The sequence below is a fragment of the Physeter macrocephalus genome, chromosome 21 (assembly GCF_002837175.3).
Source record: "Physeter macrocephalus isolate SW-GA chromosome 21, ASM283717v5, whole genome shotgun sequence".
Taxonomy (NCBI): domain Eukaryota; kingdom Metazoa; phylum Chordata; class Mammalia; order Artiodactyla; family Physeteridae; genus Physeter; species Physeter macrocephalus.
The window spans coordinates 7,768,874-7,775,609 of NC_041234.1; the positions used below are offsets into that span (position 1 = coordinate 7,768,874).

At 43.9% G+C, this 6,736-nt stretch overlaps 1 long non-coding RNA gene across 1 annotated transcript in view; it reads right to left on the reverse strand.

The window, feature by feature from the left end:
- Positions 1 to 6,183, reverse strand: part of LOC129391720 (uncharacterized) — a 30,182-nt gene extending 23,999 nt beyond the window's left edge. Inside the window, exons 1-2 of the long non-coding RNA XR_008616357.1 lie at positions 5,845 to 6,183; positions 4,697 to 4,823 (exon numbers count right to left, since the gene is read on the reverse strand). This is a non-coding gene — a long non-coding RNA (uncharacterized lncRNA). The remainder of the gene's footprint in view (positions 1 to 4,696; positions 4,824 to 5,844) is intronic.
- Positions 6,184 to 6,736: the final 553 nt, after the last annotated feature.

Consider the following 6,736-nt stretch of genomic DNA (forward strand, 5'->3'; position numbering starts at 1 on the left):
CAGAAGGGAGTGGCAGACATATTTAAAGTGATGAAGGAGAAAAACCTACAACCAAGATTATTCTACCCAGCAAGGATCTCATTCAGATTTCACGGAGAAGTCAAAAGCTTTTCAGACAAGCAAAAGCTAAGAGAATTCAGCACTACCAAACCAGCTTTACAACAAATGCTAAAGGAACTTCTCTAGGCAGGAAATACAAGAGAAGGAGAAGACCTACAATAACAAACCCAAAACAATTAACGAAATGGTAATAGGAACATACATATCAGTAATTACCTTGAATGTAAATGGATTAAATGCCCCATCCAAAAGACACAGACTGGCTGAATGGATACAAAAACAAGACCCGTATATATGCTGTCTACAAGAGACCCACTTCAGACCCAGGGACACATACAGACTGAAAGTGAGGGGATAGAAAAAGATATTCCATGCAAATGGAAATCAAAAGAAAGCTGGAGTAGCAATTCTCATATCAGACAAAATAGACTTTAAAATAAAGACTATGGAGACCTTCAAGATGGCAGAAGAGTAAGATGTGGCAATCACTTGCAAACAAGAGGTCTGATTAACACCTCACTTATTGCTGACCCGGCTCTTTTAATTGCGGCCTAAAGTCATGTAATACTTTACATTTATAAACAGAAGTCTTACACTTTTGATGGTCTACCCCAAAGATGAAACAGCTTTCCATGTCCTAAATTATAATTTCTCAAAAAGAAATGTAAGGTAAGGTAAGGAAAAGTAAGGTAAGGTAAGGAAAAGAAAAGAAAAGAATATCTTGGCCCATAATTCAACTATACTTCAATAAAAAATAAATTTTAAAAAAAAAGGAAATCTTGGCCCAAAACAAGGTGTTTTCTTGGAGGTGGTTGTGTTTATTTATTCATCATTCTCACAGGTTATCACCCATCTGTGATATGTAGCAAGAAAACCACCCTCTGAGAAAGACTCAACTTCTATTACAACTGTGGAAACCAGATGTTATCAAAATTTAGATAATTCAAGCTAGAGCAAGCACATCTAGAGAGTCATCTCAAATTACACTTTCATGTAGTGAGGACCTGAAATTTTAGAGTGTTCCTCTAGCTCCAGATCAACAAAATTACATCTCTGCTCACCTAGTAATTTCACTTCTAGGAATCTACCTAGGAAACAATCAGAAACCTGGGCTAAAATTTGGGTAAAAAGATGTTTACCAAAGTATTAGGGACTTCCCTGGTGGTGCAATGGTTAAGAATCCACCTGCCAATGCAGGGGACACGGGTTCAATCCCTGGACCGGGAAGATCCCACATGCTGTGGAGCAACCAAGTCCGTGTGCCACAACTACTGAGCCCACGAGCCATAACTACTGAAGCCCGCGTGCCTAGAGCCTGTGTTCCACAACAACAGAAGCCACCGCAATGAGAAGCCCGCGCACCACAACAAAGAGTAGCCCCCGCTTGCCACAACTAGAGAAAGCCCACATGCAGCAACGAAGACCCAACACAGCCAAAAATAAATAAATAAATAAATAAATAAATTTATTAACAGAACAAAGTATTATTTATCATTGGGAAAAAGCCCTGCATCTTCAACAATAGAATGGTAAAATAAATTTCACAATGGAACTCTAAGGAGCCATTATATATATTTTTTAATTCAAATATACCCAGTGACATGGGGAAGTACTCTATACTATTAATAGGAATAATGCTAACAATTGTGCCAGGTGCTATGCTGGGTATTTTTTTTTTTTTTGCCACACTGCGAGGCTTGTGGGATCTTAGTTCCCCAACCAGGGATTGAACCCAGGCCCTCAGCAGTGAGAGCGCAGAGTCCTAACCACTGGACCACCAGGGAATTCCCACTGGGTACTTTATATGTATTACTTCATTTAATACTCACAGCAATTAACCCTATGAAGGGTACTATTATTATTTACTAATTACAGATGAAGAAATGGTGACTTAACAAGGTTAAGTATTGACACAATCACACAGATGGGGAGTATCTAAGTCCAAAGCTGTAGTAGATAAGAAGCCACTACACTATGTTGCAGGATAGACATTATAGATACATGATACCAATTTTTTGTTATTACATACACACAACCCACACAGGTGATTTTTAAAATATTTTTCAATGAGTATGGCAAAGCACAGACCAGTCGGAATGGACACAACAACCAATCAGAATGGAAGCCAGGTGTAAACAACCTAAATGGCCGTCTGATTTCGGTTACCCTTTGTCATGTAACAAAGAACCCTAAATTTTAGTGGCTTAAAACCACAATTCTATTGACTCATGATGCTGTGGGTCGATAACATGGACTGGGGTCAGCGAGGGGGTTCTTCTGCCGGTCTTGCCTAAGGTCACTTGTGTGGCTGCAATCATTTGACAGCTCAATTGGGACTGAACAGTCCAAGGTGGCATCGCTTACGCATCTGGCCTCACTTACGCATCTCCTCATGAGGTCTTTCACCCTCAAGGAAGCTAGCTCAAGCTTCTTCATATGGCAGCAGCAGTGTTCCAAGAGGGGTGTGAGCAGAAGCTTTAAGATCTCTTGAGGTCTTGCTTAGGAGTTGTACACCACCACTTTTACTGTATTCTATTGGTCAAGGCAAGTCACAAAGCCAGTCCAAATTCAAGGAGTGGGGAAATAGATTCTACCTCTTATTTATTTATTCATTTATTCATTTATCTATTTGTTTTTTGGCCGCATTGGGTCTTTGTTGCTGCACGCAGGCTTCCTCTAGTTGCAGCGAGCGGGGCCTACTCTTCATTGCGGTGCGCGGGCCTCTCATTGCGGTGGCTTCTCTTGTTGTGGAGCATGGGCTCTAGGCGCATGGGCTTCAGTAGTCGTGACACACAGGCTCAGTAGTTGTGGCTCAAGGGCCCTAGAGCACAGGCTCAGTAGTTGTGGCGCACAGGCTTAGTTGCTCCGTGGCATGTGGGATCTTCCCGGACCAGGGCTCGAACCCGTGCCCCTGCATTGGCAGGCGGATTCTTTTTTGTTTGTTTGTTTGTTTTTGTGGTACGTGGGCCTCTCACTGTCACGGCCTCTCCCGTTGCGGAACATAGGCTCCGGATGCACAGGCTCAGCGGCCATGGCTCACGGGCCCAGCCGCTCCGCGGCATATGGGATCTTCCCGGAGCGGGGCATGAATCCGTGTCCCCTGCATCGGCAGGCGGACTCGCAACCACTGCGCCACCAGGGAAGCCCGGCAGGCGGATTCTTAACCACTGCGCTACCAGCGAAGTCCTAGATTCTACCTCTTGATCGGAGGAGCTGCAATGAATTTGTGGTCATTTTAATCCACTACGCTGTATATACCAACTGATTATCAGCCCTGCATGTATATGTACATAGAAAAAAAGACTGGAAGGAAATCAACCTACTAATAGGGATTATTTTTATTAACTTTTTGTATTTCTTTTTTTTTTAATATAAATTTATTTATTTTTGGCTGTGTTGGGTCTTCGTTGCTGTACACAGTCTTTCTCTAGTTGCAGTGAGTGGGGGCCGCTCTTCGTTGCGGTGCACAGGCTTCTCATTGTCGTGGCTTCTCTTGCTGCGGAGCACGGGCTCTAGGCATGCAGGCTTCAGTAGTTGTGGCTCACGGGCTCTAGAGCTCAGGCTCAGCAGTTGTGGCGCACGGGCTTAGTTGCTCCGCGGCATGTGGGATCTTCCTGGGCCAGGGCTCAAACCCGTGTCCCTGCATTGGCAGGCGGATTCTTAACCACTGTGCCACCAGGGAAACCCCCTTTTTGTATTTCTGCATTTATATATTCTTAATCAATATGCATTATTTTTATAAACAGGAAAAAAAAAACTATGACACCTTCCATAATAGTTTAATAGGGCAAGTTGGACAGCTTCACTTTGGCAGGGAAATCAACAGAATTCCTTCTTTCCTAGCTCTACCACTTCCTGGTTGTTGCAATTTTGTAGCCCTCTGAGCCTCTGGTTTTCTCTGTTGCAAAGATGGAGCTAACATTAGCTATTTCACAAGACAGTTGGAGTCAATCAATGTAAAACACCCACGATGTCCCTTGGCTGTTTCCTTTCCTCCTACTCTCCCCCTACTCAGACCTCTTCAGTTATAGGAATTATCTTTCTCACAAAGATTAAATTCTGTTGTAGTAAATTACAAACATATCTGCAAAGTAAACTGTATGCCCTGAGGGCTCGTTTTTCAAAACTTAGTCCTCCTTTATAACCCCCAAGTACCTAGCGTAAGAGTCAATAAATAGTTGTTGATTTGTTGACTCATTAGACAAATAAAAGTTTTCCAAATGCTAGGGAGTTAACCCCTTTTTATGCGGTTTTAAATTTAAATTCCAGTATCAAGAGGGGGTAATGTTGGTCCTCCATGGCATCTATCTATTCCTGACAATAAAAAACCTAACTTGATTCACAAAGAAAATTCACATTTCTTAGCGTTCTAAGCTTTTACATGTGCAAAAACCACAATCACAATGAGCTTTTTTTAGCCACCTGTTTTTCAGAATGGGCTCTCCTTGTCATAATGGCAAAGTGAAGCATAAGAGCATGAAACTTAAACTGGAAGAACAGAATGGAAAAAATTATAGTGTGTTTTAATGAAATAATCATTATTCTAAAAACCTAAGCAGCCCACATTGAAAACGACCTTGTTTTTGCTTCAAGGAGGCAGCTATTATTAGTGCTTAGTCACCTAGTTCTTACTTACTGTTAGCAGTATCTCTGTAACAAGCTCTCCTGCGTCCTCCCACAAAACAGAACAAAGCAGAGACAGGAAGGGCCTATGTACGGTCATCTCTGTGCAATGATGTCAGGAAAGGCACTACCTGAAGTGGCTTTAGGCAAACAAGAGTCAACGCTATTTTTAAAGATCTTTGAGAAACACATTTCATAAATTCTCCCAGTGACTCACCATGCATGATATCCCTGGAGGGTAGGAAGGGTAACAGAGGAGTTACTTTTGCTTTCTTTTCTACATACAGGATATTGCGAGCAAAGGCAGAGAATTACTTGTTGAATGTTGGGGGAGTCATTTGGTGATAATCCAACCTGTAGACTGAAAACACTCCAGGCCCCTTTTATGCTTTCTCTTTGACTCATTCCAGAACCCAGGCAGGGCAGCCAAAGCAGGGTCCTCAGAGGACTTGTCTAGGAAGGTGGTTTGTAAAAAGCCAAAAAAAAACCAAACAAACAGAAAAACCCTCTATCTGCAAGAGGCTTAAGTACTTGTCCCATTGGGTATAATCCAGGAAGAGCTATACTCTAATCCAACTGTTCTCAAACATTTTACTCTCAGGACATTTTAAAATAATTGAAAAATCCAAAAAGCTTGCCTTCAAAAATTCTAGAAAACATGAGAACACACAAGCACACATTCCTTCAGTCAACAGAGCAATGATGTCATCACACATCTGTAAATTTGTAATTGGTTCGAAATAAAAAGTTTTAAAGGGGAGAGGGGAAAAGCACAGGGAATGAGCAAGGAGGGAATATAACAATTTTCAACAGCAATGCAAGCCAGAAGATAGTCAGATATCCTCAATATGCTGAAAGAAAAGAACTTCCAACCTCAAACTCGCTAACAGTGAAATAAATCCTTCAAGAACTTTAAGATGAATTTTTTTAAGATGAATTTAAAGACATATTTAGACAAGCAAAACAAAAATTTTACAAGAGCAGACCTTCACTAAATGGAAGTATGAAGGAGTGTACCTCAGGCAGAAGGAAAGTGTTTCCACAAGGAAGGTCAGAAATTTAAGAAAAAATAAGGAAAAAAGTAAGAAAGAAAATATTCTGTTAACTCTAAAAATTACCAGCAGAGGGGGGAAAAATCATTGAGGAATCGAAGTAGCTTACCTTAGGAAATTCTAGAAAACACAATACAAGCACACATTCCTTTAGTCATGAGAGCGATGACGTCATCACACATCAGTTCTCTGGAAAATTTCAGCGAGAGTAAGAAAGGGAAACGAAACCATTACTATGAAGCTAGTTTTGAAAGGATCTTCGGATCCACAGGGCCCCTCAGACCACCCTATGAGAGCCACTGCTCTAATCCCCTTATCCCCCCATCGCCCAAAGCCAGGTCTCTGCAAGGAAGAAACAGCAAAGTCACTGGTCCAGGGCCAAAAGGGGAACCCCTCTCTTCCTTTTTGCGAAGGTTACTAAGGGACGCTTAGGCTCCGAGGTCGGGCTTTCGGGAAGGCTCCGCCAGGCGCCGCTAGAGGGCGCCGCTAGAGAGCCGCACCTGGCGCCTCACCGCCCGCGCCCCCGCCCGCGCGGGCCGGGTTCACACGGGCGGCCGGAAGAGAGGGAGGTGCCCGGAAGAGGGGGGGCGGACGCGGCCTCATTGGACGAGGCGCCGCGGCCTCATTGGACAAGGCGCCTCATTGGACGAGGTGCCTCCGCCTCACGGCCCGGGGCGGGGCTTCTTCGCGCTAAAAAGCGGAGCCCGGCAGCTGAGGCGAGCGGTGTTGCCTCAGTTAGCTGGTGTTCTTACTTCGTTCGCCGAGGTTCGCCGGGTCATGGTGCCATCCTGACTGGAAAGAGGACGCTCCCGGGAGACGAATGAGGAACCACCTCCTCTTGCTGTTCAAGTACAGGGGCTTGGTCCGCAAAGGGAAGAAAAGCAAAAGAAGAAAATGGCTAAATTCGTGATCCGCCCGGCCACCGCCGCCGACTGCAGTGACATTCTGCGGCTGATCAAGGTAGCGGGAGGCATGGGTTTTTCCTTCGGCGGGCGGTGGGG